We start from the raw sequence: 13,150 nt of genomic DNA, 5'->3' as shown, positions 1-13,150 counted from the left end.
CAAAACCTGCTAGTGGCCACTAAGCAATCACTTATAATGGTCTAGCACTCACAACTGTGAGGATCCTGGACACCTCAGTCACCTTTCAAATGCCTTATCATCCATCTTTTATCAAACCCAGAGGAACCAGAGATTGGATCTGCAACTCCAATTTCTACTTTTTAAAATAAAGTAAAATGTTATCACCCACATCCGCCCTTCTGCAGACTCCTCAAAAAGAGACTATTTCACCCACATCTCAAAGTCTGCTCCTGTCAAGATTTCAAGTACTGACTCCAAGACATTGTTTCTCTATTTCCTTGTAACAGCACATCTTTGGAGGTGAATAATACAAGCCTTAGTCCTCCTCACTGCAGTCATACACAACCCAACTGTATTTACATATACATAGAAGGAAATGGCAACCCACTCCAGTGTTCTTGCCTGGAGATTCCCAGGGACAGGGGAGCCTGGTGGGCTGCCGTCTACGGAGTTGCAGAGTCAGATACGACTGAAGCAACTTAGCACCACCAGCAGCATACATATGTGTGTGTGTGTGTGTGTGTGTGTGTGTGTGTGTGTGTATTCCTCATTCACTGGAGATTTTAGTGTCTGTCTTCTTTTCCACTCCAGTTCTTCAATCGTGCTGAGGGACATCTGCCTCCACAATGACAAATCATTCAGCTACCTCAGTCTCTTAGTATTTTGGTCTTAACTCCAATAACTCTCACCATTATTCTACTTTAGCCAATGTTTCTTAGACATTTTTAATCTAAATATTTGCTTTTTTCTCACAGCTCACAATCTCTCCAATGACCCTGATGGATAAGTTTCACAAAACTGCGGAAGTTATAACTTGATGGTTATCATCCCTAAATGAAACTTCAGTGCTACTAGATGATACTTTTATGATGTGTCAATGCTTTAATATTCTCAAGATTTCCAATGAATTGGAAAACAAGCCATTCCAACCTCCAGATCTCTTCACTGCAAAGCCTTCTCCACTCTTGTAAACATTGAATTTAAAGATATATCTCCATTTAAGTGGTTGAGAAAGTAGAAAGCATCAGATTAGCATTTCCTGATTTCCTATAGCTATGAACAAACTTAAAAACGTCCCTGCATGTACAGTCATCTTTTTTTACCTTTCTTCCTTTTAAAATGAAGTGTATCTTTTCTTAGCTATCGTGATTTTACTTGATCTTGATCTTATTCTCTCTTAAATCTTTGTTATATAAGTTATTTTTGTTCCTTTTTCTATACCTAATTCTATTCCTTGGTATAATTCCATATCAAGATTTAAACATTTTCTAACTTTAATGTTTCTATGCTTAAAAAAATTCTCCCTTGAAATTTCTTTGTAGCTACTGTATTATCCTATCCTCTGTTCACAGTAAAGTTATCCATAGGGTTTTCTATACTTATACTCATGTTTCCCCTTGCAGTCTCTCCTCAACCCATAACAATTAGGATTTAGCAAATCTACCTCCACTGATATTGTTCACACCAGTTACCAAGAGCCTGTGTGTAGCCAGATCCAATAAACCCTTCCCAAACCCTTGCTTAATATCTTAAAATACAACTGAGGCATAATTGACTCCTGCTTGCAAATGGTCTTCCTTTGGCATTCATGCCACCACATTGTCCTGGCTTTCCTTCAACCTTTCTCATTTCTATATCTCAATATCTTTTAAATTCACACAGTATGTTCCCTGGCTGTTATGGCTCCTCTGTGTACTCTTCTCTTTTGTCTCATTTCTTCTGACAGCCTCCCTACCACCTTCCCCACAATCTAGCCCAACACCCTCTCTCTACATACTCCGACCTTCTCCACTGAACTGAAAATCTATCATTAGGACCTCCAAACATGCTGATTCCTCCACATTGATTATACTTGTCTTTACTTAACTACCACCTATTGATTGTATCTCAGTTGAGATCTAAAATCCTCTAAAACACATTTATTAGCCTCAATAAATGATCCTTCAATGTGCTGTCAAAAGTCGTACTATTCCTTTCTTATCTTTTCTACCAGTGTGTTTAAATTGGCTATTTAAATTTTGATTTTGCTTGTAAGCTTGTAAGCTCCTAGAATGTAGAGCATATACTTACCATCACATCACTAGAACCTAGATGAGTAGCTGGTATAAAGTAGATGCTTAATGATATTTATCTAACCAAATGAATCAATAAATTATAGCATAAATATGTATCTACAGAATTTAATATGAAGCCTTGAAAAAATTCTAGAATAAATTATTAAATAGATCAGTTGTTTGCACTTTGAAAATAAAATGGTATGACTGGAAAACCTCATGGTTTTCTATAGAAAATCAGATGAAAATGCCTTCAGCAGATGAGAATTCCTTAGATGGAGCACCTGGATTTTTCTGTTTAGAAATGCTTTTACTTCAAAAGTATCTAATTACTTAGGTCTTAAAATCTCTTATGTCATTATGGGCAAGGTGATGAGATATGGTCAAATACAAAAGAAAAAAATAAATAAATAATGGAATTGTGATGTTTCTAATAGGTCTCCAGTACTGTGCAATCAGCATTTGGCTCTGTTTTTTCAACAATTTTACAAATGCCTTAGATAGGTATAGAAGAAAGACTTTTTTTGAGTGGATTGCTATAGAATGGAATACTTGCAAAGCATTCAGTCTGGGTGATAATTTCTGTCAGGGATATCTTTGTCAGAGAAGGTATTTCCATTTTGAGTGGGAGGTAGCTATATAATTTCAAAAGGATTTTCCAAATTTAAGATGTCATGTTTCCATGAAGGATTATCATCTCTGAGGATGTTCTGAGTTCAGTTCAGTTCAGTCGCTCGGTAGTGTCTGACTCTTTGTGACCCTATGAATCACAGCACGCCAGGCCTCCCTGTCCATCACCAACTCCTGGAGTTCACTCAGACTCACGGCCATCGAGTCAGTGATGCCATCCAGCCATCTCATCCTCTGTTGTCTCCTTCTCTTCCTGCCCCCAATCCCTCCCAGCATCAGGATCTTCTCCAATGAATCAACTCTTCACATGAAGTGGCCAAAGTACTGGAGTTTCAGCTTTAGCATCATTCCTGCCAAAGAATCCCAGGGCTGATCTCCTTCAGAATGGACTGGTTGGATCTCCTTGCAGTCCAAGGGACTCTCAAGAGTCTTTTTCAACACCACAGTTCAAAAGCATCAATTCTTCAACACTCAGCTTTCTTCACAGTGCAACTCTCACATCCATACATGACCACAGGAAAAACCATAGCCTTGACTAGACAGACCTTTGTTGGCAAAGTAATCTCTCTGCTTTTTAATATGCTATCTAGGTTGGTCATAACTTTCCTTCCAAGGAGTAAGCATCTTTTCATTTCATGGCTGCAGTCACCATCTGTAGTGATTTTGGAGCCCAGAAAAATAAAGTCTGACACTGTTTCCACTGTTTCTCCATCTATTTCCCATGAAGTGATGGGACTGGATGCCATGATCTTCATTTTCTGAATGTTGAGTTTTAAGCCAACTTTTTCACTCTCCTCTTTCACCTTCATCAAGAGGCTTTTTAGTTCCTCTTCACTTTTTGCCATAAGGGTGGTATCATCCGCATATCTGAGGTTATTGATATTTCTCCCGGCAATCTTGATTCCAGCTTGTGCTTCTTCCAGCCCAGCGTTTCCCATGATGTACTCTGCATATAAGTTAAATAAGCAGGGTGACAATATACAGCCTTGACGTACTCCTTTTCCTATTTGGAACCAGTGTGTTGTTCCACGTCCAGTTCTAACTGTTGCTTCCTGACCTGCATTCAGATTTCTCAAGAGGCAGGTCAGGTGGTCTGGTATTCCCGTCCTTTTCAGAATTTTCCACAGTTTATTGTGATCCACACAGTCAAAGGCTTTGGCATAGTCAATAAAGCAGAAAAGAGGATGTTCTGAAGATACCTGTATAATCCCAGAATGTTTTACATAGAACAAATTACAGAGTAGATCACTGACGAATGAGAAAGTTACACCTTATGAACCTGGGGACTTTCAGGGAAGGTAAGGCAAATAGAACCAAAATGAAGATTCTACCTATATCATCTAACAATAGATCTTTGGAAAATAATTAGGGGATATACTCTTCTAAAATTCATATATTTTAGGTAATAAAAATTTCAACTATTCCCTATAAACAGAATTTACCTGGAAAATATTCAATTATTGGAAAAATTCCAAAGTTAAATAGTTTTTATCTTGTTTTAAGGACTTTTACAGTTTATTTTTTTTTCTCATTACTGTCGTTGCTCTTGCCACCTACAAAACTGACCTCTCGACACCACCACCTAAAGCACCCAACCAGCTAAGTAGAGCTTTTAAATTCATAACCTTTGTGTTTTCAAAATCATTTTAAATGATAATGAATCTGTATTGCCTTAGAATTTAATGCTATTTTCTCTCTTCAGTACAGACAGAGGGTTCTCTCCTTGTCAGCTAGTATTTGGAAAGGACATCAGAGGCCAAGGAACATTATTGACTTGGATGAGATCCACGGGTGAAAAGGCCTGAATAAGAGGGCTGGCTATATTTTGCTAGGCAGCATCTAAGTGAAAATGCTGCTTCCAAATTGTGTTTGAATAATTATATCCAGATAAGAAAGCCTTTCAGGTTTGACTTGTGTGACCTTTTAAGTGACAAATTGTCACACATTTCAACTGAGCTAATATTTCACCAAATCAACTTATTTGAGACTTCTGATCACAGTTCAATGATAGAAGTACAAAAATTAATAAGAAGTATTTGCAACATCTCAATTCACTCATTGAATACCTCCTGCATGGGACCTTTTCTTTCTATTTCACTGTCATGATCCAAATTCAGATCCTTAAGTTTAGTCTCTTGTGACAATTTCCCAACTGATTTTCAGTGCTCCGATTTCTCTCCCCTTCCATTAGTCCTATATAAATAATTAAGTCAATTTTCTCTAATACTATTTGGATCACAAGTAACTTTCCTCTAAAAGGACGGTCTATATTCTTGCCTGGAGAATTCCATGGACAGAGGAGCCTGGTGGGCTGCAGCCCATGGAATCACAAAAAGTCGGACACAATTGAGCGACTAACATTTTCATTTTCATGGGTCCCCGTTGTTTCTAAAATAAAGCCCAAACTATTCAGCATGTTTTCTAGTACCTAAACCTAGCTATCCTTTCCAAATATCCCATTCCTAACAAATAAATCATTTAATATGACTGTTTTAGGACTCTGCCTCTAAGCATTTAGTGACAAAATGCTTCTCCCTTGGAATGTTGCCTTCGAGTTATATGAGGTTTTTGCCTTCAGATTTCTGTCCTTTCCAATTGAAGGGATCTGTACCTCTTTGAGACTCAGAGACAATATTATCTGAACAACTCAAATTCTTAGGCAATTAATATTCTGTAATCTCATGACAACTTTTCTGAGATGTTGAACTTTATTGTTCCTTATTATCTCCTTATGAACATGTCTGTTGGAAAAGGATACCTTAATCCCTTTGATATCTTTGATTATATATAGCACAGTGTCTGATGATCTTCTTGGGCCCTATCCAGGAGAACTTTAAATAACTACAACTGAAATTCACATTATCTTCCACTTGCAATATCATCCTTCCCATCCTTTCTGTAAACTCCAATTTGGGGATAATAATATGATTCTTGGTCAAGGAAAAGATAGAAATCATTAGTTCAATATTATCAAATCATTCAGAAGGTTGTCTTCCTAAGTGGGTAATTATTAATATTTTCTAATGACCTTTATTCTTCTTCTATGACAGGAGGCCAAGCTCCCTTCCCACTTAGAATCATTTTTCACTGCTTTTACCATTCTCCTCAGACATTGATATGTTTTTCTGTCTCTGTCTCTAGCTATAGGTTGTCTCTGGTCTCTTTCAAACCAGACTAGTCCTCCTCAACAAGCCTTTTTAATTTTGTCAGGGCCTCCATATACTGGCTAGTCCTGCTACCTTTCAGGAAGTCATTTTTCTAACAGTGTCTTTCACATAGCAGATATTCAAGAAGTATTAGTTCATTTCACTAGCAAGTAAGTTTATCAAGCAGGCCAGCATTCTTAAACAACTCAGATTTCTAGTGTTCTTTTTCTGTGACTTAAAGCTGGCTGTTGAAAATTAAGCAAAGGATATGATCAAACATGCAGAATAATGTGCTAGGTAATGATTATTTTTCCAACTTAATCTCTTGTTCTCCTTTTCCTATTGTTTTGTTTTTGAGACTCTTTTCTTAGCCATCTTCCACTTGATTTCTCCAGTTCTCTCACTGAGAATAAGAAATTGGATTTAAAGTTATATTATCTAGTATATTTTTTAAATTATGAAGTAAATGTTTCAAATACACTAATTTTGAGATATAAAGCCTTGTATGCTTTAATCAGAGGTGATTTTCTGGTTGTAAATACTACATTTTACAAGTGACCAAGGTTTTTAGTTCAGGAGTGTAATGATGTACACTGACCGCTCTGTTGTTTGAAGGTGTTAAAAAAAATAGGTTGCTTGATCTTGGGAAGGCATGTTATACAAGTGACTCTAGAACCGATCTGTGATTAAACTACATCACTGCTGACTCTGAATACACATCAAAATCAACTGAAAATATTTTTTTAAATGCTTGGCATTTCAAGTCCCACCTCACTCCCCCTCCTTCTCTTGCTCTCTCTCATAAATATTCTTCTTCTTGTTGTTTAGTCACTAAGTCATGTCCAACTCATTTTGCAATCCCATGGACTGCAGCCCACCAGGCTCTTCTGTCCATGGGATTCTTCAAGCAAGAATACCAGAGTGTGCAGCCATTCCCTTCTCCAGGGGATCTTCCCAACCCAAGGATCAAACACATATCTCCTGCATTGGCAGACAGACTTTTTTACCACTGAACCTCCAGAGAACCCCTTCTCTCACGCACGTGCATGTGTGTGTGTGTGTGTGTGTGTGTGTATGTATGACTTGATTGAATTGGTTGAAATATGAAGATGGGAATCAGTTAAGATTAAGTACTTAGACCTGAAAGTCCAATTCCAGCCTGAAAATTTCTTATTTTGTCATTTTATAATTAAAACAGTATTCTTAGGTACTAAGCTTTGCATCCTAATATGTCTGTAAATTCTATTACAAGCCTATCATTAGCATGTTGAATTAAGGTGGCTATCAAAACCAATATAGCAGCAATCCCTTTAGAACAGTAGGAACCACTGGATTGAAATGATTTTTTTTCAATTTTAGTGTACCATAAAGTCATTTTTTTCCCAAAGCAAACTTCTATTGCTACTGAGAGCTTATTAAGAATTTATATTTGTCAGGTATTATTGTTTCCTAACATCAGGGGTACAGTCTCCTCTTTGGTCTTTGAATCCACTTGCTAAAAAAAGCACTTCACTTGGGTAACCATTCACTGAGTGTCTTCTGGTTGTCCAAGGCTCTGCAAAGTCTGATACATGGACAAAGGAAGTGTCTGACCCATTTACATTCTCAAGAAATTTGTAGGGAAGAGAGGTGAAATTTACATATATAAAACAATTATGGAACAATGTGAAACCATCCTGTGATTAAATAGAACTTACCACCCTGCCTTTAAGTTGTGTGTGTGTGTGTACAATGGCTGATCAGGAAGACAAGGGGCCAAAGGCATCATGGACAGCCTAAGGTGTGAGGGAATCAGGCGAAAAACGACGGGGTGAAAGTCAGATGGCTAGAAAGAAGCTAGGGAAATGGGAGGAAGGGAAAAGAAGTCAAGGAAAAGGGATGGTTGAATGTTACTTTATTTACTTTTCTGATGTGGACCATTTATAAAGTCTGTATTGAACTTGTTACAGCATTGCTTCTGTCTTACATTTGGGGTTTTGGCCAAGAGGCATGTGGGATCTTAGGGACTTGACTAGGTATTGAACCCAGACACCCTACACTGGAAGGCAAAGTTTTAACCATGGGGCTGCCAGGGAAGTCCCTAAATATTATTTAAATGTTTCCTTATTCTGAATAACCATCTGCAAAACATCTGGAAGATATTTCTCTGGCATAATTAGATACGTCAGTTATTTTGATATATCTGAACCTACCTAAAATACCTGGACCTAACAATTTCAACACTAAGTTCATCAAAAATGAGGTACAAGGCTTTAGACCTCACATTTTTTTAATCCATATATTTATCATGTGGTCCACAGTATTTGTTACTATTCTCGTGGGATAGAAATGATAAATTATGAGTCTCACATTCCAATCTTTGAATCATCCATGGACTAACCTGGGTAAATTATTTCTTTGGGTCTCAGTTTCCTGATTTGCAAAACAGATACAATACTGCTCTAACTTGAAAGGAAATGGTACATCCAGTTGTTTGTAGATGATAGATGGGTTCTAGGATTCATTGAGCTGTTTATTGTGCGACTAGCACTCTGTCTAGAACATTGTAAGCACTGACTAGGTAACAGGTCTTATTATTGTTCTTTTAATATTATTTGGTTAATAGATGCATTATTTCTGAATAGACAGAAGCAGTCATGTAAAGTGGGCCTATGGAATTATGAGAATATAAGGGGAGTTTAAAATCAACATGTATTTAAAAGCAAAGGCCTCATAGCCGTCTTTATGACACTGCTCAAATTTTTAATGTTATGTGACATTTAGACCTAAGTGACACAGGCCTACCATAAAAATTGTTCTAAGTAGGAAGTCACCTTTATCTTTGAGGCTAAGAGAACTACATTTTGCACTCCAGGTTTTTTCCATTCATTCGCTCGAAGATAAGCGGCAAGCTATTACTCTCTTTTGGGGCTGTCTTCAGAGACTATTTCTAGCTACCACTTGTGGGAATGCTTTATGAAATGTCAGCCTGTGTGAGTAGAGATAGCATGGTTTGTCATGGGCAGATAGCCCATATTCTGCTATGAACTGATGGCTTTGTCTTTTATCACTGTCACAGGCTTATTTAACAAGCTGTGACTCTGTGGTTCATCACAAAGAGAACTGTCATCCCCAGACACGTGGCCTGAACATCCTTTCATCTTCTGAGCCGGTAGGACCTGTCGTTTGACATCAAGCAGACCAGCAACTCCAGATGGACCGTGCAGGCTGCAACTCGGTAACAAGGGAAGGTTTGCATTGGCGTAGATCCAGGGTTTGCACCTTTGATTAGATTATACAAATGAGAAAAACATGTGTAAGCTTTTAAGTTGTGTATGCTGATAATATGTCACAAATATCACTTGAAAGGAAATGGTACAACCAGTCACCTCTAGGTGATAATTATTTATCATGGTGTTATTCTGAGTAACTGATAAATGAATTAAGATTGATTTACTCTACTATCCTTCCATTCTAAAAACTCTTCTCATTGCTAGTTATTAATAACAGTTAAATTTTGAAGCAACTTTATAACTTTAATTATAGATGGTACTTCAAAATTGATTATTAGTTTGTTTGTATAGCAATTGTGTAGTAATTCTACAAATACTGACTCTCCCACTAGTATCAATGAAGGAATAATAAATGCAGAGATCTAAATAGAAAATTCTTTAACATTTCTAAGAGAACTCTGCAGGTGAGGGCTGAGGGAGATGCTCATTTATACACTTTTCCTCTAAGCCTGTAGGGCATATCCTCTTGTCTATGGAAACTGAGCCCAACCTGCTGAGTTCAGCACATTGCCCAACCCTGGGACATAGTACTCTGCTGTGGCTGTGGCTTGGCAGATGAGATTAAACTATTTTGGGGACATTAAAGTATAAATATTTCATGTGTACCTTCATGGGATTGAATTTAAGCTAAAATATTTAAAAGTTTTCATTGTTTGATCCCAGTGTGATTTCTGCTTTTTTATTCTCTTTAAATTTCCACATTTTGCAAAGTTATCTCTTAAAGAGTTTAGCTTTGTCTTTTTGCTGCTGTCCTTTTCTTGATAAATGCAAGCATGTATAAAGCTAGAATCTTGGCTGCAGAGATTTAAAATAAGGGCAAGGAATCCATCGGTTATCCGGTGTTTCTTACAAAAGGACAAGAATTTTTTTAAAAATTGAGAATGCAGATAATGATCATATAGCAGAGGGTGAACTCAGGACCCTTATGCATACCAAATACAGCAGAAAGGCACCAGCTGGGGCTATGAGTGGGGACTCAAATTTAGCCAGTGCTCATCTCACCAAGCACTGTGTCCATGGGAGTGCTTCTACCAAAACGAAGGCTTTTTCCTAATTAATTACCCAGAATGGGTACTTTTTCTATCTGTACAGATACCAGATAGGCTAGCAATGGAATGCTAAGTTAAGTAGTTGTTGTTTAATCACTAAGTTGTGACTGACACTTTGGCAATCCCATGGATGGTAGCCCGTCAGGCTTTAATGTCCATGGGACTTCCCAGGCAAAAATACTAGATTGGGTTGCCATTTCCTTCTCCAGGGGATCTTCCACACCCAGTGATCAAACCTATGTCTCCTGCTTGGCAGGTGAATTCTTTACCACCTAGCCACCTGGGAAGCCAGGCTAGTAGTGGCCTTGGATAAATTTAAGGCAGATGTTTAACAAATAAAACATCTGCATAAATAAAAGAATTACACTAAAGGACTCTAGGACTTTGGGGGAGAGTCTTCAGAATTTGACTGAAAGTTAACTTTAAATATTTCTCTAGAATTTAAATAATATAATTATACTTTGGACTTCCTTGTAGCTGAGATGGTAAAGAATCTGCCTGCAGTGCAGGAGACCCAGGTTGGATCCCTGGGTCAGGAAGATGCCCTGGAGAAGGAAATGGCAACCCACTCCAGTGTTCTTTCTTGGAGAATTCCCTGGACAGAGGAGCCTGGTGGGCTACATTCCACAGGGTTGAAAAGTTTTCCAGTTTAGTTTTAGAATTTTAAGTTTGCTTGGTGAATTTATCAGAGAAGGTGATGGCACCCCACTGCAGTACTCTTGCCTGGAAAATCGAATGGATGGAGGAGCCCTGTAGGCTGCAGTCCATGGGGTGGTCAAGAGTCGGACACGACTGAGCGACTTCACTTTCACTTTTCACTTTCATGCATTGGAGAAGGAAATGGCAACCCACCCCAGTATTTTTGCCTGGAGAATCCCAGGGACAGGGGAGCCTGGTGGGCTGCTATCTATGGGGTCGCACAGAGTTGGACATGACTGAAATGACTTAATTTATACAGTGTCCAAGACTAGGTTTGATCCTTTTTGATATTCCACTACTTTGAATAATGGGAAGTAACCATATAAGTAGATAAAAATATTTATTCTAATGAATAAACCTATCTAGTAAACTACAATTTATCTTTATATAAAAGTGATATGATTAGTTTTGATAATGATTATGTTTCAGGATTGGCATTCCCTGCCTTTGTCAAGTTTGGCTTTTAGTATTTCAATAAACTAGTTTTTCAAATATGGTGAATATATTCATACTACTTAGCACATAGTATAAATAGAAAAGAGTACTTTGTGAGAATTTTCAGTTATAATCTAGACAAGATTGATGGCCTCTTTGCTATCTTGGGCAAATAATTTAACTCTTCTGTTCCAGATTAGGAACAGCAGATGAAAAAGGTACTGGCACCTACCAGCTAAGTGTATAATACACTTACTCTATTTTTTTTCTTTAAATAATGTGTCTGTATGTAAAGATCAAATATACTATAATTAGATTCAAAATTATATCCAGATGAAAAGACTTTTACTTGTTGAAGACAATATACCATCTAAAATATCAAAAATGTGAGCCAGAAAATCTTATTTATGATTTCACAATTGATTTTACTGTGGTCTTAAAAAAAGAGTCATACAGAATCAAAGAGAAAGCGGAGGGGTCTATATATCTAAAGTGTTAGTCACTCAGTCATGTCCAACTACTTGTGACCCCATGGACTGTATGTAGCCCAACCAGGCTCCTTTGTCCCTGGAATTTTCCAGGGTAGAATTCTAGGGTAGGTAGCCATTTCCTTCTCCAGGGGATCTTCCCAACACAGAGATTGAAACCAGGTCTCCTGCCTTGCAGGCAGATTCTTTACTGTCTGAGTCACCAGAGAAGCCCTGTACATAACTCCTGTATTAAGTGTTCACGTGTAATTAATCACATGATGAATTGGAGTCAGTTTCTATTAAAAAAAAAAAAAAAACACAACTATTTGACAGATTTCTTTCATTTTGTTGACCAAAATAAAATCTTTGGGTGTAAATTGAACAGCAAATGTCAAAAGCTTAAGTATTTGCCATTTAGAACTCATGTTCTTGCATATTCAGGAGCACCCAGAAAAATGTGAGCCAAAGTGAGCCATGAAGATCTATTTCAATCGGAATATGGTTAAAATGCTTTTCACCTGCTGCACATTGATTTCGCCTCAGTTTACTAGCAGATTATAAACAGTGAAAACAATATATGAGATAAGGATGCAAATGTGCAAGTAGATGTAGCGCCTGCCCCCACCCACCGCCCATAGGAACTAGAGTTCCCTAGTTCTCCCAAGTTTTGTGGTTAGCATAGCTGATGCAGAATGAGGCTCCTGGGAGATAAGAATTGCTGATAGCTCACTGCCGTTTGCAGTATTAGGTTGGGTGAAGGCCATGCCAATACTCAAAAGTCTAACTACTACATATAAAAGAATTCCTATGCTCTTTTACTCCTTCTACTGTCATTAGGACAATAGCAGCTCTGACCATGAGTTCCCATACAAGACCTGACATAAATGAGATGTCCTCTTAATTTTTGTTGAATTGACTCATCAGAGTTTAGGCTATTCACAAGGAGTACCTCTGTGAGATCATGCTAATCTACTAGACTCTCATGGTTAGAACAATCCTTGATGATATGGTTACTAAGATAAGAAGAAACTTGAAAATAACAAATGAGCTTCTTTATTGCACTACAGTCAAATTTCTTTACTTCTCTTTTGCTTTACACAGTCTATATCTCATGACTGTCGCTAAAAGATCATTACTTTGCTCATACTTGTCAGGCTTAAAAGTACTCAGGTTCAGAAATAGAATTTTTTTTAATATTCTTTGAAATTAGATGATATATTGGTTTTATTTCCAGAGTAAGTTGTGACACCTTTAGTGGCCAGTTTTTCATTTTCCTCCTTGATTCAAGTTATTAAAATATGAATCAGATAAGAACAAAGGAAAAAATGTTAGAAACCTATCTTGGAAAGCTTTCATAAGTACCAACTATTCCCA

The 13,150-nt window shown here is 37.5% G+C and overlaps 1 long non-coding RNA gene across 1 annotated transcript in view; it reads left to right on the top strand.

Moving 5' to 3' along the window:
- Nucleotides 1-13,150, top strand: part of LOC139187374 (uncharacterized) — a 78,983-nt gene that overhangs the window by 19,912 nt on the left and 45,921 nt on the right. Inside the window, exon 2 of the long non-coding RNA XR_011570948.1 lies at nt 8,910-9,068. This is a non-coding gene — a long non-coding RNA (uncharacterized lncRNA). The remainder of the gene's footprint in view (nt 1-8,909; nt 9,069-13,150) is intronic.

This window comes from Bos indicus, chromosome 2 (assembly GCF_029378745.1).
Source record: "Bos indicus isolate NIAB-ARS_2022 breed Sahiwal x Tharparkar chromosome 2, NIAB-ARS_B.indTharparkar_mat_pri_1.0, whole genome shotgun sequence".
Lineage (NCBI taxonomy): Eukaryota > Metazoa > Chordata > Mammalia > Artiodactyla > Bovidae > Bos > Bos indicus.
This window is presented reverse-complemented; position numbering and strand designations above follow the sequence as displayed.